The following is a 25,265-nucleotide window of genomic DNA, read 5'->3' on the forward strand; positions in this document are numbered from 1 at the left end:
AATATTTGATCATAACAACGAGCTGCGGCTGTAGATGTCGATGTAAACAAGTTCACCGCTTTAATAAATCCAACGCAGAAGGCTGCGCTCGAAGACTTTTTAAATATGCGAAACGTGTAAATAATGTGTAAGAAGAACACAAAAAGTGATGTCCAAGTGCAGAAATCAGTGATAGATTCCAAGGCAGCCGCATCACCCAACGAAACTCAGCGTGCCTTTGCCGGCCGCACTGTTTGCAGAACAGCGCACTCAGGCCCCTTCACCGAGTAGTCATTGAGTGCATCACGGCTTCAGGATCGACAATTTGTGGCAGATTCAAACACCTTCGACAGAACGGGCAAAACAGAGATTGGCCTGTAATTCGAAATGTCATTTAGAGCACCGCCTTTATGCACAGGGCATACACGCGGAAGCTTGAGATCGGAAGGGAAAAGTCCAGAAACGAACATACAATTACTGATATCAGCCAGGGGCTCCGAGATGAGATCCACAACATACTTCATAGGCGCCGCACTTAATTCTTCAGAACCTATTGCGACATTGCTACGTAGTATACTTATCGAGCTTAATACCTCAAACGGTGTCACTGGGGCTAAACTAATTGTGTTAGGCTGTCTTACTCTACGGCAGATTCTTTCCCGTGTACTCTGTTAAGAAGGCGGCAAATAGTCGCCGGAGTGGGCAAAATATTCGTTCAAAGCCATAATAGCCGCATCATCGCTCATGTCTTGGGAGAGGGCTTTGACGTTGAAGGGCGTTTTGTTTTCCACAAATTGTCCCAGATTATTAACTGCATTCCATAGTTTGCGAGGATCATTATAAATCTTGGCGAATAGGCATTCATAGTATCCCTTATGAAAATGGTTATGTCCTTTATGTTTACTGTATGTTTCCCGCAGTTCACATGAGGAAATATCCTTTATGTTTCCTCCATGTTGAAATTTGGCCACTGCTTTTATGTTTCCTTCGTGTGTCCTCCCTTTATGTATCCCTTATGTTACCGTACTTTATGTTTCCTCCATGTTGAAATTTGGCCACTGCTTTTATGTTTCCTTCGTGTGTCCTCCCTTTATGTATCCCTTATGTTACCGTACTTTATGTTTCCTCCATGTTGAAATTTGGCCACTGCTTTTATGTTTCCTTCGTGTGTCCTACCTTTATGCATCCTTTATGTGGCCGCAGTGACTAAATCCTGTATTTTACGTAGACATGCATAGATGAAGAGTTCCTTGTACACATTTTATATTTATAAATTTTTCCTGAGTTAAAAAGTTTTGCATTGGTTTTCATTGTAAGGTTACTCTTCCCTACATGATGCAGCGCATGGATTGAAACTCTGCTATGGCACAGAAATTCATGACAATTTGTTCTAAAATTGCAAAATAATTAGCCTTCATAGATTATTTCAGTATAACACTTGGAGAACCACTGTACGTTCCTCACTGCAGTGCTGCTGTTCTAGTTATGTCTTTGTGACTAATATAATATGTAATGTTTGGATGGAAAGATCAGGTTGGATCAGTGATTGCACTTTTAAAAGAAAGTTTTGACTATACTTTGCAAAAGTTTGTCTGAAACTACGAACAGTTTATTGGACTATCTGAATGTTACTTCAGTTTGCCACGTCTGCTCACAGCAGACCTCTGGAATGTGTTGCTTGGGTGAGAGCTCACAAGGCACCTGAAAAACAAAACAAAAGCCAATCTTTTTCACTTATTCAAAAATATTCATTTAAGCAAGAACAGCCTGGCCTGTATGCACACAGCGAAGAAACGTGGAGAAGTCAAAAACAGATCATAAAAACATCAGGGCAACACAGAAGCTTTTAACTAATTGTTTGAAAGAGACTGAGCTGCCAGTCCAGTCAGGTATTAAATTGCTCACAAATTTTTTTAAACATTTCTGCAGCAGCTGCTAAGTAGTACATGACTTATAGGAGTAGGCAACTGGACAACAAATCTTTGTGTGCCTGCTTGTACAGATGTCTCGTAGTTATATCTCAAGTGGTTACACTGTTATATGGTAAAATTCAGGCGGGAATAAAACCAGCCGCAAACATCAGACTACATGGGAAATTGTCACCAAAACTTAAAGATCTAGTAAATCAAATGAACAATCGATTACGAAGGGTCTAAAACCTAGACCGCGATTTTGTAGCGATCCCTTTTCCGATGCTACTCCTTTGCTCATTGATCTGACCGACATTCCGCTATCATTATTAACTATAACAGCCAGCCGTGAAAGGTGGGTTATAAGAGTGGCAAACATCGAGCGCAAAGCATCGCAAGAAAATCGCATCCCTTATTAGGCAGTGCTACAAACCACTGTCTTTAACAATCGCAGGAACTCACATCCCGTTCTTCGGATGAAAATATTAATGAAAACGAGCGTCTGATTGAGATGCCTCGATTAAAAAGAAATTTCGCTGTTGTAATGTCGGTCTACATTTGCCCTACAATATAGAAGACAAATACACGAGCACGTCGAAGAACACAAACAATGCAGACAAGTTCTCGCGAAGCTGCACTTCAATCTGAACACTATCAATAAAGTAATCTTCACACAAGCTAATACCTGTTCAAGTGTCAAACATCGCAGTCGCGTGCCAACTCGCGATGCCCGTGACACATCGACATGCATTACAAACGTAACTTGCGGAAATTCATATCTACGGAAGAATTTCTTGCCGGGAAACTACCGAGAAAACAGTAACTTTCAGCGTTTACGTAAATATTTACCCATTAAGTCCCAACAATCGGCGGTGGTAGCACATCACTCCACATCAAGAAATGATACATTTCACGGAAACTCCCCTCGTGAAACGCTTTGCTAAATGTGCACAGCAACATGGTCAACGTACGCTCAGAAAGTGTTCTGTTGTCGTACCACAAAGCTTACTACATGAACCAAAAGCTGCGAGAATGCGCGCAAGCGTCAGATCTGCTTACCTTCAATGTGGTCAGCAAACGGCTTCTTCGTCTCGCAGGCACCACGCGACGACACTCTTTCCAGCGCGAACACTGTTGAATCGCCGATGAACACCAGCGCACGAAAGCACAACTGTCAACAAATTCTTTCACGCACCATAATTCGAAGCCACAGTATCAGGTATTCCACGAGCGAACGCGGACAGGCGAGAACAAAGGCCGCTCGACGGGCGCTGTAGTACACAAGACACTGGCGTATCACACGAAACATAAGGCGAACTAATGGCGTTACACGAGTCCATAGGTTTCCTGATGGTTAATGCACACGGTACGGATCACAGTTTGTTTAGGCACTTCGAAAATATGATTAAATTACTGTGTAACGAACACTCTCACCGCTCACAGCAAAACAACGTGACCCAGCTCACCGTCAACCGTTACACTGCGGCAGCGCCGCACTGCGGTTAAAACGTGAATTTAGCCTCCGAGATCTACATTTTTCTTTAGGGCGTGCATTTTGGAAAAGCACGGCCTTCGAGATTTAAAAACGTCGTTGCTGGAAGGAAGGCTGGTATTTAAACACAAATTATTGATTTTAAAGTGTCTTGGTGCGCTGCCTTGTTTTTTTAAAGTATATGCAGAGATTTTAGACGAACTATGCGCGAACGCTTGTCCTGTGGTTTGTCGGCGGACACGAGCCAATCAGCGCGCATCATGTGCTGTTCCGTCGCTTGGGATGGCGCACGGTGTGCGGGCAGCCGCGAGAGCTGTGACGCCTACCGATCAGAAATTCGGAATTGCCACACATATACACGCTTCTTATGGTGCCCAGTGGCGTGTTTTTGAGAATGTCAGGCTTTATCTTGCATAGGTGGCACCATATTTGCTCGTAGCGTAAGGAATGAAGGCGACAAAATGTGGCGATAGCTGGCTTGCAGCGGCAGTGGAACTTCGGCCAAAGTGACACAGGCGTACTGCTTGCATGCTCGCGTAATCAAATACGGCCATACTCCGCACACAACTTTCATACTTAGCCAACTCACAATTATAAATTGTTCAGTTGTACGCCCAAGCAAGCATTTACGGGATCCGCGCTGCCCTGCTTCTACGCGTGCTAATATCGACACAGCAGTTACTCGTACTTGTGGTCAGCGCGAAAGCGACACGGACAAAAGGAAGAAACACAAGAAGACGGCGCTGTTTCTTCGGAGTGTTCCTTGTTTCCGCGTTGCTTTTGCGCTGTTGCTAAAGGTACGATGAATCGTAACCAACTCGCCCACTATATGCTCTATGTTACCTACGTGTGTACTGAAGTGCACACCTAGGTAACATCCTGCCGTAAACACAAAGGACACATCCTACAAGAATTATAATAAGGGTTGTCTTCTTGGACCAAATGAAAGCATAAGTCAATATTTAGTACTTACAATGACTCTGCTGAGTGTATCAATGCCTGTCACACAGTACAGATAAATCTGCCTATATTATATGTAAAGACAGTTGTTATGTGCAATCTATGTTACCTACATGTGCACTCAAGTGTACACTAGGGTAACACATAGTGCACATCCAGTTAACATCCTGCCGTAAACATAAAGGACACATCCTAGAGGCATAATAAAGGTAACTTCCTCGAGGTATACGTTAGGATGAGTAAACACGTAGTACACACAAAGTTCACATCCTGGAGGTCACACAAAGGACAAGGAACCATAAAGGTCACATAGGACACAAGAAGGAAACATAAGAAGAATAGAATTTATTGATAGGAAAGACAGAGAGGTCGACCTGAGCTAGTGCGCTCTAGTCTGCTACTCTGTACTGGGGAAGAGGGAAGGGGAGTGAAAGTATTGGGATGGATGACGATGATAAGAGAAGTGGTGAGTGCTTATGTACATGAGACAGTTGCCTCGCTAGAGCCGCTCGTCGAGCTTGGTGTCCTGCAGGAACTTCAACAATACTTTTGTGGCACGCATTGAAATTGCAGTGTCAGGCCATGGGCCGAGAATAGCTTCCTCCGACAGTAGTTGTCTGCCAACGCTGGCTAGGAAACTGTCTAACGTCCTTCGCTCCAGCATATATGCTGGGCAGTCGCACAGTACGTGTTGCAGTGTTTCGGGCATCTGGCAGTGTACGCAATCAGGGCTGTTCGATTGGCCGATGAGGTGTGCGTAGCGACGGGTGAAAGCAACGCCGAGCCGAATCCTGTGTAGCAATGATGTTTTGCTCCGTGTAAGCTTCGGGGGCAAACAGAATTTACCGTCTGGGTCAATCATACGTAGACGTCTGTGAATGTTATCAGAGTGGGCTCTGTAAGCCTTTGTAAGGTCCTGCATGAGTGCCTTGATCATGGAATTGGTGTCAGGTCGCGAGTAGGCAATCCGTACTTCATCACAGGAAGGGGAGGCCGATCTTGCCTCACTGTCAGCGAGTTCATTACCAAAAACACCACAATGGCTAGGCACCCATTGAAAGGTGATCACGTGGCCACTTAACTCGGCACTGTGATAAAGTTCGACGATTTCCAGCACGAGCAGATAGTATGGTCCTTTGTTTAAAAAATATTTTAGCGCCTGTAGCGCTGATTTGGCATCGCACAATATTGTCCATTTATGGGGTGTCTGCGTTCTCATAAAACGGACAGCCTCCCGTATTCCCGCAAGTTCCGCTGCCGTAGATGTCGATTTGTGGTCTAATCGAAATCGTTGGGTAATTCCAAGTTGTGGGATGACAAATGCGGCCGTTGTGGCAGATGGCGTGACCGAACCATCGGTATATACTTCTACAGTCCCACTATATAAAGTAAATATATGGGACAGGGTGAGCTGCTTCAAGCCAATGGAGGAGACGTGAGATTTCTTCCTAATTCCGGGTATCTGAAGCCTCACTAGTGGTCTTGGCAATGTCCATGGAGGTGTCGTGGGGATGTCGGTTACCTGGAATCTTGCAGGTACAATGCTTGCGTGACATGCAATAGCTTTAGAAAAAGCACAGTCAAGGTTGATGCTTGGAAGCGTTGACAGTGGATGGCGTGAGTGTCTGGTTAGCAGGCGAAGATAGGTGCGCACAGGTTCACAAGACCTGTATATGTCGATAGGACAAGCCCGTGCTTCCGCTATTGTGCCCTTAGTTGACGTGCAGCGTGGCAAGCCAAGACATATCCGTAGTGCTTGAGCCTGAAGGCTCTCCAGCGTGCGTATACAAGATGAGCCCATGTTAGATAACACAGGCATGCTGTAGCGTATGTAGCCCACAAAAAGTGCCTGGTACACTTGGAGCAAACTTCGCTCAGAGGGGCCCCATCTCAGTCCTGATATTACACGAAGAACGTGTATGAAGTTGGTCAGTTTAGCCCTAAGCGCAGTAACATGTTTGGTCCAAGAAAGACTGCGGTCTATTATCACGCCAAGAAATCTGTGGTGGGTGACTAAAGGGAGCGCCGTTCCGTCGACAACGATTGGATAATTTGACATCAATTTGCGCGTAAATGCCATGACTGCACACTTAGTAGCTGAGAGTTGCAGGCCTCTACGGCGCAAGTACTTCGCCGTTATGGTAACCGCACGTTGAAGCCTTGCACGCACTTGTGGACGTGTGACCCCAGATGACCAAATACAGATATCATCCGCGTACGTACTGATACGCGCTGTTTCAGGTAGCTCGTCTGCAAGGCCCACCAGTATCATATTGAACAATACTGGGCTAAGGACACCACCCTGCGGAACACCCCTGCGAACTTCATGTCTATCAGTCTCGCCATCCGAAGTGGACATGAAAATGGTGCGGCCACTGAGGTAACTCTGCAGCCACGCATACATCCGGCCACCAACACCGATATCCTCAAGCGCCTGAAGAATCGAGTGGTGGAAGACGTTGTCATAGGCACTTTTGATGTCCAGAAATATTGCGCATACCAGACGACGGCGTCTCTTTTCCTGTTGAACAGAAGATACTAGGTCGATCACACCGTCAATGGATGATCGGCCTCTTCTGAATCCATTGATGAAATCAGGAAGTCCACCACTTTTCTCGAGTAGCCATTCCAGTCTGCTCAGTACCATTCGCTCCATCACTTTACCGACACAGCTTGCCAAGGCTATTGGTCGATAGTGTGAGAGATCCTGCGGGCATTTCCCAGGTTTTAGCAAAGCCACAAGACGGCTGCACTTCCAGTGATTAGGCACAGTTTCTGTGTCCCACGTAGAGTTGTAGAGCGCCAGGAGAATTTCTCGGGCTTCTACTCCAAGATGACAAATCGCGGAGTATGTAATTCCGTCTGGTCCTGGACAAGTTGATCGGCGGGAAGAAGATATCGCCGCGTCGAGCTCGTGCATGGTAAAAGGCGCGTCCAGACGGTGATCACTAGATGACGGGAAAGTCAGTCGTGAATGGGTTGGTATATCGCTCGAGGAGCTCACGAGTAATTTGCAAAAGTCATCGGCGACCTCAACCTCACGCCGGCCTTGCCCTATGGCCACAGCACTGAACGGGTGAAGCTGTTGTGGAGGCGAGCGAAGGCTTCGTACAATTTGCCAAATTCTAGATAGAGGTTTTCTCGGATCCAGAGAGCCACAGAATGATCTCCAGCGTTGTTTGTCAAGCTTGTCAAGGTGGCGCAGGACATGACGCTGAGCCCGGCGTGATGCAGTGACGTCTAATGGTGATTTGGTCCTTCTGTATTTTCGTTCTGCTCGACGCCGTATCGCGCGAAGTCGCTCGTACTGGTCATCAATAGATGATCTAGGTGAAGGTGCACTGAGTTGTTTTGTTGTGTCACGTAAAGTTGCCGCGATGACATCTTCAATATTGGATGGTGCTTGGATGGCTTGACATGCATTGGTCACAGATTCTCGAAATGCTGGCCAATCGATAGAACGCACAGTGTGCGGAGCTGGGGGATGTAACCATTTCAACTGAACATATGTTGGCAGATGGTCACTTCCATGGGTGTCGAGATCAGTACACCATCGTGTAGCAGACAGCAGGCTTTTTGAAACGAACGCAATGTCAAGACAACTGCTGTAGTAAGAGCCTCGAAGGTATGTTGGTGAGCCATCATTGATCACCATCAAGCCTTGACTAAGCATGAAGTCAGCTAAGTCTCTACCGCGGGCGTTCGTCGAAGCAGAGCCCCACATGGGATGGTGGGCATTGAAGTCACCGATGACTATGTGGGGACCCGGACAAGCTTTCAGTATGGACAGCAAATATGAACAGTCTATGCTCGATGTTGGGGGTATATACCCGCCAATTACTGAGAGTGTGCGCCGCTTGTACTTCAGCGTTATGCAAACGTACTCGTTGGAAGCGTGTGCAGGAATGTCTTTACGAAGGCACGTTATGTTCCGACGAACAAAAGTGAGCACTTTGCTTAAATTGTGATCATTCCTTGACCACAGAGGCACATATCCAGATACGCGTAGTAAAGATGTCATGTTTGGTTCACATATCACTGCCACGGGAAACTGGTATTTGAACATCCACTGCCGAAAGTCTGCGAGGCGGCCTCGTAGGCCTCTGGCATTCCACTGCATTATTGCAGATCTTCGTAATTGGTTTTCAAAAGAGAGCGCCATGATGCCTTATTGTAGAGCCGCGAGGAGCGGTTCCAAAGCATCTAGAACATGTAGCGCGGTCTTAGCAGCCGGCGTCTGAAGTCCGCAGAGAAGTGAACGCATCGTAGTTATCAGCTGTTTCAGCATACTTTGTACATTTTCATTTTCTGTCTTATCGTTCTCAACCACCCTTGCAGACACATCACCCGGCGCATTTAAGCCTGTTTGTTTGGGTGGGAGCGACGGCCAGTCAATGTCAGAGTCGGTCGGCGGAAGCGTCGTTTTATGCAGCGCATGTGTTCCACGTGCTGCCGCCGAAGAAGGCACGTCGGGCCCGCATCTTGATCGCAGAAGCAAACTTGGCAAGCGAGGAGTTTGCCATGCGTTCGATGGTCCATCTGTATGAGAAGTACTCTTGTCTTGCTGTCGTCTGTGTCGCGATCGACGTCTGCGGCGGCGTATCGATGTAGCAGCCTGTCTGTGAGTGGAGTTGTCCCGCACCATCTTTCGAAGCACTGACATTTCGTCCTTGATTTTCTGGCAGTCCTTTGATGTCGCTTCATGTGGACCGGCGCAGTTAGGACATTTTAGGGCAGTAGCATCGCAGCTATCATTTTGATGGGCCCCTCCACACCGTTGGCATGTTACGCCGCCCTTGCAAGCTGCGCTTACGTGTCCTATTTTGAAACACTTCCGACACTGCACCAGTTTTGGCACGTAAGGGCGCACATGGTGTCTTACGTATCCAACTTTTACGTAGTCAGGTAATGCTTCAGAGTCAAAAACGATTTTAATACACCGGGATTGACCGAAGCGGTGAATCTGCACTATTGGTGCGGTGGAATTCAGAAGCCGCTGGAGGTCAGTGTCTGCGATTTCTTTGTCCACGTCAGAAATAACGCCAGTCGAAGTTCCTTTTCCATACGCAAAGAAGGAGCGCACTGGGATGTTTCCTAGTAGTGTGGCAGCCTTTAGCGTATCCAGAATTGTCTTGTTGTTCACGTCCACCGAAAGGATGTTCCTCCGTGCGTTAATTCTGATCTCGCTGACTTGGCCGGGCGCAATTCGCTCAAAGTACTCTGTTAAACTCTGCCTGTTCAAGGTATTCAGATCGTCGGTAGCTCTGGTAGGGACGTAAGCAATAGTGAATGATTGCTTACCGCTGTCCTGCCTGGGCAACGATTCACTGTCTGTTGATGTCCTCCTGAGTTTTCTCTTCAAACGGCGACCCATGGCAAGTGTGAAATCGTTGTCCGAGTCCATTTCTTCAACGGTTGAGCTGTCGGAAGATTCAAGGGTGACAGTGGAAGGGCCAGTGCGGTCCCTTGTCTTCGATGCAGCCAGTGGTGGACGACCAGGGTCAAACGCTTGGTTGGGATTCCGATCCCCCATCCTGGAGGATGACGTTGTGCCCTTTACACCGTCTCTGATGTTGAAAAACGTCCGAGACACAGGAAATTGAAGAGACCACAGCTATAGGCGTTCTTCTTCCGAGAAAGGAAACATAAAGGAAACATAAAGGCAATGGCCATTTTCATAGGGGATATCTTCTTAGCTTTTCTAATGTCGGCATTTAGTTTATTGCGATACGTTTTGAATTCTTTTAGAGCGGCTGGGTCACATGTTTGAACAATCTTATGATACATTTTGTTTTTTATTTTGATTCTTTTGCGAAGGCTCGTGCTGATCCATGGCTTTCGGATTTTCTTTTTGTTTAATGTGTGCGATGCGATGGGAAAATTTCTATCGTAACATGCTTTGAGATAGCGAAAGAAAACGCTATATGCGTGATCAGAATCCTGTTCTGCGTGTACGAAAGACCAGTTCGTAAGCGCTAGTTCCGGACGAAATTTCTCAAGTGTGTGCAGGTTTATGACTCGATACGTTGTTTTGTCGGTGTAGTTAGGTTTGTTAGGTGCAGTAGAGAAAAGAGCGAAGACTGGTAAGTGTTCACTGAGGTCGTGTGAAATAGGCCTGAAGCAACCTTATTTGTTGGCGCGTTTGTTATGCAAACGTCCAGCACTGTGGCGCTATGATCAGTGATTCAGCTTTCTTAGTAACTTTCTTAGTAAGCATAACATAACAAACGATGCTCACTACGGATTCCACAAAGGCAACTCCACTGAATTAGCCCTATTAAACGTAAAAGAAGACATACTAAACAATCTTGAAAAAAAGGCTGTATACAGTTGGATTGTTTCTTGATCTGAGAAAGGCTTTTGATAGTATAAAACATGATATCCTAGAACAAAAATTATTCGACTACGGAATACGCGGTGTTGCTCTTCAACTTATTAAAAACTACTTATTTGCCAGAAAACAATATGTTAAAATCGGAAGCTTAACGTCAGCAGAAATTGAACTTAAGCATGGCGTCACACAAGGTTCGATCTTAGGACCCTTATTATTCATAGTTTATATTAATGATATATGTAATATCCCTTACACAGAAAAACTAGTTATGTATGCTGATGATACGAACGTCCTTTTTAGTGCTGATTCAATGAAAAGTCTCCAAGTTACTGTAACAAATTATTTAAGGCATTTGGAAGTGTGGCTGACTGAAAACAAACTTGCATTCAACGCACGTAAAACAAAATACGTTATTTTTAGTCCTACGAACAAACCATGTATTAATCTGAAATTCTCATTTCAAGGCACAACATTAGAGTGCGTTCGCAAGCAAAAATTTCTTGGTGTTTGGTTCGAGGAAAACATGACGTGGAATACCCATATGTCCAGGCTTGCTTCTGAATTGAGCAAAACTGTAGGCTGTCTGTACAGGTTATCAAACCTAGGTCCATTATAGCTCAAGAAAGCTATATATTACGGCCATTTCTACTCTCGCTTGTCTTACTGCGCGCTAGTATGGACAAAAATGACCGTTCAAAACCTAAACAGACTCGAAGTGTTGCAGAAGAAGGTTCTCAGAATATTTGATAATTTTTATGGGCACCCTCGCGAACTGCGTACTCATCAGCTGTTCATAAAGCACGATATTACTAGAGCAAGTGATCTTTATACACATAAACTACTACTGTATACAAAAAAAGAAGAAGCTTTATGAGCATTCATTTGATAGCTCCCCCCGATACTCTCGCCGTAATCAACCCTTACCAGTTCCTTTTTCCCGTACAAGCTACGGAGAATGTCTTCTTCAGTGCCAGATACCAGCGATACTGAACAAATTCTTAACTCGTACCAAATTCGAACTACCAGAATATATATTCAAGAAACATGTGCGAAATATGCTTTTAAACATGTAAGAATCATTCGAACAACATCTTTATTTTGCTATTTGGTGTATATGTCATCTTGATGTACAAAATTATTTTTTGCCTTTGCACAAGTGCTTATAAGGATTTTGTGACATCTGTATTGTATGCAATTATCTTGCGCACTAAAAGTGTTGCGTTGCGTGTATTATATTTCACGCCTATATTTTTGTACAGCGTTTCAGATGATTATTCTTGCAATCTGTCTGCTGCTGTTTAGTGGATCCTTGGGCACTCTCAAGATGTCTGCGACATCTTTTCGCCCAAGAACCTCCGACTCGGTGTTGGAAATAAACTTCACTTCCCTTCACTTCACTTCACTTCACTTAACTTCACAATGCTGTCCCGAAGAAGCCATGAACAATGATTCGCGATCCACGAAACGCACAACCGACGTGCACTCAACGTTGGCGCAGGTACACAAATCAACCGGTGAAAGCCGCGGGACACTTCCAAAACGTTTTCAGCGGTGTGCGGCAGAGGGCAGCACAGGGAAATGAAAGAGGCGGATTCTGGATGGCAGCTATGGAATCGCTGCTATAAACCGTTTTTTCATGGCCGCCACCATCGATGGATGGAAGGTGGGAGCGTCCCCTTTGAAGCGGAGTGATGGCAGTTGCAACTGTGCTCAGCTTTTTATTTTAGTTTAACTGTGTTGTAAGTTATTAAAATTCGCCATTTTCTTTAAATGCGTCTTCCTACACTTTTTAACCTGTTGTCTCCTTTATAATTTTGAGCCACCAATCTTCCAATCGACTTTTGCTAATTGCCACCGCATATTTATTTACACGACCATTGTTATCTCTGAATCCTACGGCATCAGGAAGCCTGACTGTGTTCGCATCGACATCGCGATGGATACAATCACATATTAGTATGAGGTGTTCTATTGTTTCTACAGATTTACCACACACAGTACATGTGTCTTCTTCGTTGTACTTCTTTTTATAGCTTCGCGTTCTAAGACATCCTAACCTAGCTACAAATAGTAGGGCACTGCCTCTTGAGTTTTCATAGAACGCTTCCTTCCTGATTTGCTGTCTCCAGTATCGATTTAATTCAGCGCTATGCTTCTTTTCCATTGAATTTATCCAATTTTTACCTTCCGCATTTTAACCTGTCGTTTAATTCTCTGTCTTTCTCCATCTTCGTGTCTGGTATACTTGCTGCTTAGTTTCCTAATTCTTTTCCGCCATTGTGAGTCAACGCTCTTTCTGTATACATATTTAAATACCTAAGCTGTCCACCTTTTATTGTCCAATTTCCTCAGGCGTTTTTCATATACGATTTTACTCTGAGCTTCCCGTGCTTCGAATGATGCCCAGCCCATATCCCCCTGTACTGCTTCGTTAGTGGTTTTCCTGTAGCCACCTAGTGCTAATCTCCTAACAGCTCTCCGATTTACTTCTACTCTCGACTGAACTTCTGCCCTTAAGTACAGAACCACATTCCAAAAAGTAAGCCCCTTCACCATTACTCCCTTGCAAATACCTCTCAGTACCTCATACCTGTTGTACCCCCACAATGCCCTATTTTTCATTATCCCGGCATCTCTTCGCCCTTTTGCTGTTAGAGACTGTTCGTGCTTTTCCGTGTACACCTGCCCTTTGTTTATCCATGCCCCGAGATATTTGTTTTCTACCACTCGGGGTATTTCATGGCCTTGTATTGCAAGCTACTGATCAGTTGTATCGTTGAAAAAGATGCCACCAGACTTAGCTGCACTAAAACTGAAACCTAAGCTGTCTCCTTCGTCTCCACAGTAATTAACGAGAGTTTGCAAGTCTTCCTGGCTATCTGCCAAAAGTACAATATCGTCCATATACATTAAACCCGGTAGTCGTTGCGCAACAACCTTTCCACCCAATTTGTACGACAGATTATACCCTAGATTGCTTCCTTGTAGCGTTTTTCCATACTTATAATATAAAGCATGAACAGCAGCGGTGATAGCGGACAACCTTGCCTCAATCCTTTGTGTAGCTCAACAGTTGTCGTACTCTTAGTTCCTTCTTATGTTATTTCAGCATTATTTTCCCGATGTATTTCCTGTAGAAAATCAATTAACTGATTACCGGTACCTTCATCTTTTAATATGTTCCACAGGAGTTCCCTGTTCAAGTTGTCGTATGCACCGCTTATGTCCAGAAAGGCTAAATACAGGTGTCTATTTTCCGCCTTAGCTATTACTATGCATTGGGTAAGCACGGACAGGCTATCATCTAAGGGCCTACCACTTCTGAACCCGTTCTGAAGTTCTCCGAGTATTCTATTACTTTCTACCATTCTTCATTTTTAATTTCTCCGCCTGCATCGCCAGCCTATATAGAACTAATGTTATCGTAATTGGTCAGAAGGAATTTAGGTTCGTCTTATCGCCTTTCCCTTTTACAAATCAAATTCATTATACTCTGTTTCCAGCTGTGCGGAATTTGCTTATTTGTTATGACTGGCTACAATGCATTTATCAGCGTTTCCTTGCTTCTTGGGCCAAGTTCATTAATTAACTTGATTAGAATTTCGTCTATCCCCGTAGACGTGAATTTTGGAACATTTGCTTCCGCCTGTCCCAGTTAAGATTGGTCAGTTCTAAGCTGTTTTCTATTGTGCTATCCTGTGTTGCTCCCTCATTTGGCGCGACTACTCTATCATCTTTTCTAAATGACTCAGCTATTACTGAACCAATGTAGTTCACAGCGTCATCTCCCTCTAAACAATTTCCCTCGGCATCGTGTATCTGTTCCTGCTTTCTGTGATTCGCTTTACGTAGCCAGCTTATATGGTTCCGGAATTTTTTTCACCCCCCTTTAGTTGCATGCATCGCGAACTTAGCCAATGAGCAATCAGAGGACTGCTTTATTTTAGCCTGGATGAGGACCTGCACTTCTATCTTTTGTCGACAAGATTCCAATTTTTAGCCTATTTCCTCTTCAGATAACTGCGCCCTCTTTCCTTCTCTGTGTTCCCGTGATGCCAAACGTCGTTGTTCGATGGCCTCCCTAACTTCTTTATTCCACCAACTTCGTGGCTTCCTCTTTCCTCTCCAGCGGTTTAATCCTTGTACTTCTTTTATTTTTGTACCAATGAGTAGTTCTAACTGATTATAATCCCAATTTTATATGGGATGTTTCTCTATTGCTTCCTCTATTGCGGCCGCTATTTGCGCTATTTGTTCGTCATTTAATTTTGCATGCTCTGTTTTACTTCCCTGCGTTTCTCGAATGAGCAGGGCTCCCAACTGCAGACTAATGCGCTTATGATCACTTCCGAAGCTTTACTTCCTCTCTAATCTATTTCCATTATTGCGAGCTTGCTATATATCCCCTCCGACATTAAGCAGTAGTCAATGGTTGTTTGTCCGTTATGGGATCCCCACGTAATTTGTCCCTCACACTTAGTTTCTCCATTTACTGTAACTAGGTTGTGTTGCTCACAGAAGTCTAGCATCAACTTCCCGTTACAATCTGTGTATCCATCCAGATCATCGATGTGGCCATTCATGTCACCCAGCAGACAAGTATCGGCACCTTCTCCAAACTGCTTTATATCGTCATCGAGAAACTTCACTAGATCCTTGTTTGCTTGCCTGCATTTGTCCGATGTCCCTAAATAAACTACTCCTTGCCATCGTCTTTTTACCGGCATGACCGGCTTGACCATATCGCTACGCGCAGTGGCGCCATCTATGGGCTGTCGGCCTCCCCCGAGTCGAAAGGGATCAAGACCACTCTCTTTCTTTCTTTCCTTCTTTCTTTCTTTCTTTTACTTACTTACTCACTTACTTGAGCCAGCGCTCCGTTTTGCATGGCAGCTATACGTTCGGCGATAGTTTCTGGTGTTTGTTTTCGCGCCAGCGCGGTCTATTTAGCATGACGTGCCTCGTCTGCGCACTAAACGTTACTGTGAGACGTGCAGAAGTGGTTTAATGCGTCACGGCCGGAGAGAGAGAGAGAGAAGGGAAGACGGAAAGGCAGGGAGGTTAACCAGACTGAGTCCAGTTAGCTACCCTACACGTGGGGAGGGGAATGGAGAGTGAAAGAGGAAGATAGAGAACCTAGTGTAGGACGTCTATAGTCGGGCACTCAAGTCTGTTGACCTCAGGTAGCGAAAAAGCGCTCTAACTGCTTTCTGGGCCAATGAACTGTGAGGCCAGGCTCCCAAGATCTTCGCTTCCGTAAATGGCCTGTCATCCAGTCTATTTAAGGCACACTGGAGAGTCTCACGTTGATAATCAAAGCGAGAATAGTGGCACAGAAGGTGACTAATGGTCTCTTCACACTTGCACTGAGCGCACATTGGTGAATCCGCCATTCCAATACGATAGCTGTAGGAGTTGGTGAATGCTACTCCTACCCACAGCCGACACAGCAGTCATGGCCGGAATTTCTGCCGGCATTGAGGCGGACGGAGCACGCAGCGCGATGTGTGCGCACACATATTTGAGCCTGCAATCAGCCTCGGAGATCAATTGTGTGTTTCTGAATATTCCATTCACTAATTTCTACTTATTGCAGTATTATCCTCTAGTTCTAAGCTGCGGTTTAGGAGAAATGAAACATACGCGACAATCGTAGCAGCGTGGGTACCGTTCTGCTACGATAGGAGATTTGCTGTTGTACTTTGACAAGCGTTCAACCGTTTGGGGCAGGTTACATACCGTGACTACTTGGTTTGATGGATGAGGTTTCCGCCCATGAATAAAATAGTTTTGGCTAGTAATAGCAGCATACCTTACAGTCTGAATTAAGCTTGTCCAGCAAAGTGACCGCTTACGAACTGCGCGAGCATCGTAAGCAGTGGTACAGGTGCTGGACTACAGATCTCTTTGTTCCATATAGCGCATGGTCCAAGCGTACGGCATCAGCGGTTATATATCTATAAATGTTGTGCGGCGTGACTATATGCGAGGTCGTATTACGGCGTTAGCCCAATTTCACTTGCTTTTTCGCGAAAGAGGATGATAACCGAATTTTTTTTTTCAGTTGTGGTCGTTCCGTCCTCGACGACGCACTCACACGTATTACGGAAATTTTGTCCTCAAAAATAGCCATCGCATTATTTTTATGCGATCCCTCTAATATATTATGGCTGTATACAGGCCAAAAAGGCACTGCCGAAGCACACAGCTTATATATGTGCCGCGCTGGTTCACCAACCGCAGTGATCGCAGTGTTCAGCAGCGGCATCGGCCTCATGCAGGAAGGCTGTAACGTAGATATATCGTAATTTCAAGCCTATATACTGGACTTGAAATGCGCCAGAAGGATGCTGCTGTATCACAATTATTTGATAGCGCCTGCCGCTTACATGCTTCGTTGTTTCCTTAGAGGAGTACTGACACAAAAATTTGAAGTCGAGATAACTTGTGAGATCGATTTAGTGGGTCACACACACGTCGTGTGTAAAATATCAGCGGCGAATATCGCTTAGAACATATTTAAAATCAATTTTAAAGTACGTGCGCGCAGCCAATCGTAAAACAGAGCACCTCGCGACATTGACATCACCCGGGTCTGTAAATAGCCAAGAAAACGCTACGTCATGTGGCTACGTCACGAATTTTCGTTGGCTACCATGCGGCTTATTCGGGACACACGGTGCGTGCATCCGAAAGATTGAGCGGCGCGTAAGCTCCGCCCAGATCCAGCCCTCCAGCTTGACTTCAGAGCCACGTCGATAAACGTAATATAAACAACACTCCACAACACGGCGTCGCTTTACGTGAACACTGCCAATAACGTTATGCCCCTGCGAGTGACAGAACACTTCACGACGGCGCGTCGTCCACTGACGACTCCGCTAACAGCCAGCGATAGGGCCGGTAGGCCTAGCTAGGCAGACGCCGCGGCCGACGGCGCTTACGATCCAACCCGAGCTCGTCGAAGAGCGCTTATGTTTGCCAAAACAATTAACACTGTACACTTAGGTCGCCCGTAATTAAATACAATTGGTTTACTCGACGCAGTCGTTGCGAAGGGCAAACGTGCAAGCAAAGCGAGCAGCCTCGCTCAGACGGTCGGTGTGTGCTGTCTGCCCGCGAAATGCCCTCACGTCGCGTCTCCTGATCTCGCCAGTAGCTAAGTCCTAGTGTACTAGGCGTTGCTTTGAATAACAGGCACACGTCGAGATAATTTTACTGAACTGGTAACTATTTCATGTCGGAAACAAACTGCAGCACGCAAGGAAAAAAAAAAATTGGAGGACGCTTAAGCTTCGCCTTCAAGAGTGGGACGCGACAGCGTTCCCTTCGACCCGCCAAGGGGTATAAGACAATGCGCTACGGCACAGCGATCACTTACGATGCGCCCCGCATCGGACTTAGCGCCCACCTATCACGCGGTGAGCGTCGAGCAACGCAGCGTTCGGCGCGGCAACGAAACGTGCGCCTGAGCGAACGGAACGAACCAAAGAACTCGGTGTCTCGGAGGGGAAACGATCTACGCCAGCCAAACGTCGTGATCGGCACGGGCAGAGAGATAGTAATCTAAACCGGGAGCACGGCGAAGCGTCGTCAGGGGAGAGGGAGTCCCGCGACGCGCCTGGCAGCGGTCCCAATGCGCGCGCGGCGCGCTTCCTGTCGGGGCAGCGCCGTACATTGAGAGGAAGGGGTCTTCTGTGTTTGCCGCAAGATGGCTCTGCGTGTGCGGAAAGCGCAGAAGAAATGCAGCGGAAACGCACTTCGCAACTCGTGTAATTGTGACTTCTGTACGTTACATGTTCATAATTACCGATATACACCGCAGTATAACTTGCCACGGCTCGTTTCGAAGGCAACACCGCAATCACTAGAGGCGCGTTTGCACCGCTTGGAAGCATCGAACTCGTGGCTGAGTGGTAGCGTCTCCGTCTCACACTCCGGAGACCCTGGTTCGATTCCCACCGGGCCAATCTTGGAAGTTGCTTTTTATTTATGAAGCGCCTGCCTTGATTTATCGCTCACGGTCAACGCCGCCGACGCCGACGCCGACGACACCGGCTTTTCTGCGACACGAGCTCTTTAACGCTATCGCGTTAAAAACACTGCGAGAAACCGGCCAGCCAGCGCCGCCTCCGTGGAGGGAACGTCACATGCCAGCCGCGCTGTCATTGGCGGCGGCCAGACGACGGTGCGGTTGTCGGACGCGTCGGACGATGAAAATCTGCCCGGTTTGTCGCACGCCGGACGTCCGATCTGGCGCTTCGGCACGGCAAAACACCTCGATTCCGGCTGCCGTTCCGGCGCGTCGGACGCCGGATCGGACACCAAGGGTGCGATCTTGTACGCGTTCCAAACTCGAACGGAGGCGGTCCGTTCTTTCCGTCGCGAAATTGGCGGTACGTTCCGTTGCGTTCGTCCGATAGCAGACACCACGGAATGATTGACAGCAGATATCACTTCACAATTGACGTCATGGCGTCCGTCACCGTTCAAACTGACCAAGCGTGTGCGGCTCGGTGGAACGGACCGCCCCGTTCTATTTAGTAACGCGTACAAGATCGCACCCCAGATCGGACCGTGTGTCTCCCGCTTCATCGTATGCCGCATGCCGGAGCATGCGGCGCCGCACGTCGGATCGGACGCCGAATCGTACCGTGTGTCTCCTGCAGTGCTCGCCGTCGCCGGCCGCAATATCCGAGTCGCTGCTCTCCAGTGGGTCAAATTGAAAGTGATTGGCCACGTCTAATACGGCGGCGACTCCCACATGCAGGAAATCGTCGCCGCTGGACGACGAAAACGAGGACGACGACGACGATGATGGCGAGGACATGGCAAACCACGTGCAGGCGTAGCAGACGACTAGCAACACGAAGCTCGCGTGCCGGCGCGCCGCACGCTGGCTGCGCGGCAGAGCATACGTCATGGCTTTTTGCGAACACGTGACCACTTTGTTTACACACCCGGTGAACCGTTTCGTTGCTCTCTGAAACCGAAACTGGGACTGGTCGCTACAAAAAAGACTGCAGATAATTACTTCTCGCGCTCTGAAGTAAATGAGGTCTCGTGCCGTGATTACTGGGTCATTAACTACTTATTAAAGCAGAAAAAACCACATGGATTTTTTTTGTGTCAGTACTCCTTTAGGTTGGCCGTGCATGAGCACGCGCTCTTATGTTTTATGTTTTACTCCCCACGCCAAGCGATCAGACAGTGATGACGTGTGATGTTTTATTGGCGCAAAGGCCAGGTTTGGCCAAAGAGCGCTATGACAAGTGGTAATGTTAACGATGTCTTATGGATGACGTGCACAATGAATCCCTCATGGTAGATGTGATATGGCTCTAAAGGTCCTAAATACTGTCGCTGTAAGTGGCGTAGAATATATAGGTGCTAAAATAATGACGCGCACTGGGTAGTGATGTGGGCTATGGCAATGGGCTTTCATTAAAAAAACATGATGCAGCAAAGCATAACTATGACACCAGAGTTCAAAGAGAGCCCTTGAATGCCGGTTGGGTGGCCCTGTGCTAAACATTGCCTGGTCAAATGATCTCCAGTGTGTCGGTTTCGTCTAAGAAATCTAAAACTATTTGCAAATTAAAAAATGGTTCATCGATAATTTAAAAAATTCAGGGTGGAGAGGTATATTTTCGCGTTATGCAGAAGGGAAATACATTTTCCTCTCTGTTTCTATTGCTGGACACTGAATGGGAACATGCAGTACTGTGAGACCATTGCCGCACTTAACACAAGTAGGAGGATCGCCCCCGGTCAAGAGATAAAAGTGAGTACCGTCTGTGTGGCCTATCCTTAATCGGCAAAGAAGCACTTCCTTGCTCCGTGCTGTTTTCCCATTTATCCAGTTCCCCAGTTTTAGGTTTATGACGTGAGGCTTATTCATTGCTTTTGTATCCCACTCGCTTTGCAATGATTCCTCAATTTACGGTGTAGGAAAGGCGTTAGGTCTGTGGCAGGGATGGGGATATTTCCATCTGCATCGCTAAATGTTACTGACCTAGCGCTTTCTTCAGCAGCTTCGTTGCCTTTTATACCTTTGTGACCAGGTACCCAGCATATGACAATTACTTGAGTGCAAAACAGACTGTACAGCTCACTAAAAACTGAGTTCTCATATTTTATTGGACTAAGTAGGGCTCTGACTACACTTAATGAATCTGTAAACACAATAGCCCTAGCAAGGTTTGTGAGCCTTATGTTTTGAATAGCCGATAGTATAGCGTAGGCTTCCTCTGAAAAGATACGTGTGTGTGGATTTAGTGCCCCAGATACTGAAAATGAAGGACCCAGAGCTGCGTAGCAAACTCCTTTAGAGGACTTGGAAGCGTCTGTATAGTATTCTGTACAGGAGTACTTTTCCTGAAGTTCACGAAAATGAAATTGCATATGTGCTTCCGGCGCCCTCTTAGATATATCTACGAAAGAAATGTCGCATTCAATGTCCTGCCATTCCCACGGTGGGGGCAGGCGAGTGGGTGCCATTAGGACATTCTGTTGGACTAAGACACCTGTTTCTTCTGCCAGTGCTATCATACGAAGGTTCAACGGAGCCCCAATAGCTAGGCGGTTACGAAAAAGCCTGGCAGCACATAGGTCACAAATAGATGAGTGGCACGGATGCTGCACGTCTGATTTAACCTTGAGAGCGTAGGAAAAAGTTAAATATGTCCTTTCATCCATTAGGCTCCACATACAGCCTTTCTATACGGGATTTGTCCTAAAGGTGCCTGTAGTCAGGCGTATACCCAAGTGGCGAATGGGATCTAGCATCTTCAAAGCACTAAGCGCAGCAGAGCTATATACTATAGCTCCATAGTCGAGGCGGGAGCGTATCAGTCTTTTGTGGAGGCTGCAAAGGCATCTCCTGTCACTTCCCTAAGATGTGCGGCAACATCTACCTCTCCTTCACATCTCTCTCTCTCCTTATATATATATATATATATATATAATGGCACCCGAAGAAAGGGATCCGAAGGGCCCCATTTTTGTTAACCATATCATAAGAAGCCAACCAACAATTGCACCAACCGCACCATAGGGGAAAATACGTACTTACTAATTACAAGATGAGAAACTAATGGAAATGAAAGTGGATGAAAAAGAACTGGCCGCAGGTGGGATACGATCCGACGTGCTCGCATCACGCGTGCGATGCTCTTTCCAATAGAGCTATGGCGGCGCCGTTTTCCCATTCACTTTCTGCGCTTTACTACTAGAACTAACCCCAGGAGTGTTAGCCAGCGCCACCACTCACGAACCTAGGCGTCGGATGTTGAACATGTTATATGCCGCAGGCGTCACGAGTACGTCATCTATTTCGGTAACGGCAACTGGTCAATAAACCCAGACAAACTACCTCAAGGCAGCAATGCTGCCGGATTCGAAACCCTCTTAATGTAATGAACGAGAACAAAGGGAAGCGAGGGGCCCGATTTTCATTATCCATATTATAAGAAACCAACAAACAAAGGCATCAAACACGATATAGGATAAGTCACTTGCACTTACTAATTGAAATAAAGAAATGCTAAATTAATGGAAATCACAGTGGATGAAAAAAAATGACACTGGCCGCAGGAGGCACACGAACCCATGCCTTCAACGTAACACGTGCGATACTCTCACCAATTTAGTTAACGCGGCGCCGTTTTCCTGTCCACGTTCTGGGTTAACTACTAATCTCAACCCGGGAGTGTTCACTTTCTCAATTTGTATTGTACACAGCATGCGCTTTATTCAATAAAAGGTCACACACAGTCTTTTTGATATGACACACTCATTTATTGGAACTTTTATGTACATACAGGCAACAAGAAACACAAATCTGTTGACAAGGAACTCGTTTGGGCTTCAGTTTATTCACGTGCTACTGTGGGTACATCTAGCTGCTAAAACACGGTGAGGGGTTCCTGTGTGAATGAAACTCACCTTATGCTGGCAAAATTACTAGAAATTGTCACTGCGCCTAGTCCTTCGGTGCCCTCGGCCCCCCATTTACATGCCGTCAACATCTACTGCGTCGATGTGTCATCGTAATAGAGTTAGGCAATCTATACATGTCTATACCTAACATCACTGAGCTTTCCGGTCTGGTAAGCTAATTGTGTCCGTTGAGTTCCACCACTGTAGTATCAACGCGCGGTCAGAGATCAGAACTACACATCCTGAGATATATCTAGTTCAAGAACGAAATGCCTTCTGACTGTTGATGTAGGCATACCGATGTAATAATTGCGATAATATAACTATTGATGACAGTTTATGTCGAGTGCGTGGTGCTGTATACTTGACTTTTCCCCTGTGTAAAAAGAAACCTAAATACAATACTTTTAAAGAGGAATGAGAATCCTTTGGGGGAAATAACCAAAACTCCGTCACGTTCAATTCAAATACGTTCGAGTTCTCGTCTCTAGTCTCTCGCATTCAATGCTTGTCGTGAACTGATTCCAGCTCTAAATGCTAATTCGGGCTCCACTGCGTAAACACACGTAGAATATTTGTTACTTTCGTCAGGCAGGACGACTACAATGCACAGTACAACACTGAGAGTTGACACTTTGCGGAGAGAGCGATACAAAAGTGTTAGAATCGTCTCGGCAGTCGAACAGATGGTGGTAGACACGCTTAAAGACGCACGGTCGCTTTATTGCATGTTAATATTTACCGCAATAAAACCAAGCAGAACACTAGCGTCCAATAAGTGCATGATGTCAGTCGCTCCGGAGTGCACAACGCAAAATAAAACAACGGCTGCACATAGTATCGGGTGAGAGAGAGATATGTCTAAGCTTTGTTTCAGGACTGAAATCAGGGTCAACGAAGAAAGACGGGGCCGCCGCTATGGTTCCAAAGTTAGCACGTGTCAAGTGAACTCCAATCCCCGTTGATATCACGCGAGGTAATACGAGGAAAACGACAGGACGCCTCCTCCACTGCTTCAACACCACCACACAGTGAATACACGCTGTAACAGTTCCGCATCGGCGATGGCAAACGGTGTTCAGTGGCTACCTAACAGCTTCCCGGGTGGACGGTGTAACAAGTGGGAAAAGTCCAAAGTGCACAACAGCCCCTATTTACACATTGTTAGATATGGAGCTGGTTCCTGCGTTTACTTCGAGTTCCCCAGACCACGTGGGATTGCAGCACAGCTAATTGAGGAATGCAGAAGCAGGAAAGCGCATTCCAGAGAAGCGGCCGAGCAAACAAGTTTAAGGCATCAAGTTCACGTGCCAACAAGTTCGTGCACCGCCGGGATTTGCAGGTGGGCGTCGGACAATGGAGCAGGTGCAGCCCTCCCCTTCTCCTTGTTCGAAGTGTATTGCCAGTCTGCGATGCAAGGCCGCAGCAAGCCGCCAGGTGTGACACCACGACACGGGCGCCTACCATTGGCTGAAAGTGGCGTCATCGGAGTGGACTCTCCCATTGGTCAAACATGACGTGACTTGCAGTGCTCGAAGGGTTTATAAGAAGCCTTCCAGAGAGACCTGAGCATTCTGGGACATGCCCTGATTCCCTGATTCACCTCTCTCGAACTTCTTGCCGCGGGCCGCAGCGTCCGAGTTGCTGCCGGCCCGTAATGACAGTACGCCTGTTACTTGACGCTCTCGTCCCTGTATATAATGTAGAATAAATACTCCCAAGTTTGGGTATTTCATCCCGAAGTCGCGTACTCCAACCCCTACAACATGTACTTCGACGCCAGCAGGAGGAGCCACCTCGCTTTCTTCTCCCCTCAGGCTGCGATTCTCTGCCGCGGAAGACTGCAAAATGAAGCAGATATTGGTAAAATTTATTCATTAGCATTAACAACTCAACAAAGAACTATAATCATACATATGTGTGAATACCCTTAGTCGTCTCAGTGCCACACTGCAGGTTGTGTAGAAAATAATAGTATTCGTACATTGTAACTCATTGAAAATAAAAGGTCGTTATATTTCATCACTTTCTAGTTTGCAAAATCTATGTTTCAGTTACGAATGAATTATGTATTGCAGAAGTATAATCTATAAGGTCCTTATATGTTCCGTTTGTTTCTGTGTGTCATGACAGTATTGACGGTAGTTTATGTTTGCGCATTATAACTATCTTCATTTTTCGGGGTATCTTGTTTTTCGTACTAGGTTCTTAAAGCAAGAAGACTGCATGAATGGACACCAACATCGCCTTTCACCGCCATTTTGTTCCTCTAACGTGTGGTAATTTGCGTGCCTTAAAATGAAGGCGCTAGGGAAAGGAGAAGACCATTAGGAAGTTAATTTATGAAAAAATTAATTTATTACGGAAGCAAAATGCTGAGCTGTGTTCTACACAGCTACTCACTGCCTGCCCCTGGCCGGCAGCACAGCAGCGCACCGAGTGATGAAACACGTGAACCAACCGTCCCGATGTTCACACCACATGTGACCATTTTAAGCATTATGACGTCATTATACACAAATCTCCCGAGAAATTAGACCAAATGTAGTCTGTGGGACATCTAGTATGAAGTATGTTCTAGGGTCGTTTGGTGCAGTTGGTGTTTTTTATATGGTACATGCCGAAGACACTCGGTTAATGCAAAAGTTAA

General features: G+C 46.2%; 2 long non-coding RNA genes across 2 annotated transcripts in view; one reads left to right on the forward strand and one right to left on the reverse strand.

The window, feature by feature from the left end:
* Positions 1-25,265, forward strand: part of LOC139049473 (uncharacterized) — a 408,997-nt gene that overhangs the window by 355,470 nt on the left and 28,262 nt on the right. The window lies entirely within an intron of this gene.
* LOC139049863 (uncharacterized) lies at positions 1,567-3,833 on the reverse strand. The gene is made up of 2 exons (XR_011508643.1): positions 2,949-3,833; positions 1,567-1,680 (listed from the first exon to the last, which is right to left on the reverse strand). It is a non-coding gene; the product is annotated as an uncharacterized lncRNA (long non-coding RNA).

The sequence above is a fragment of the Dermacentor albipictus genome, chromosome 9, assembly GCF_038994185.2.
Source record: "Dermacentor albipictus isolate Rhodes 1998 colony chromosome 9, USDA_Dalb.pri_finalv2, whole genome shotgun sequence".
Classification (NCBI taxonomy): Eukaryota; Metazoa; Arthropoda; class Arachnida; order Ixodida; family Ixodidae; genus Dermacentor; species Dermacentor albipictus.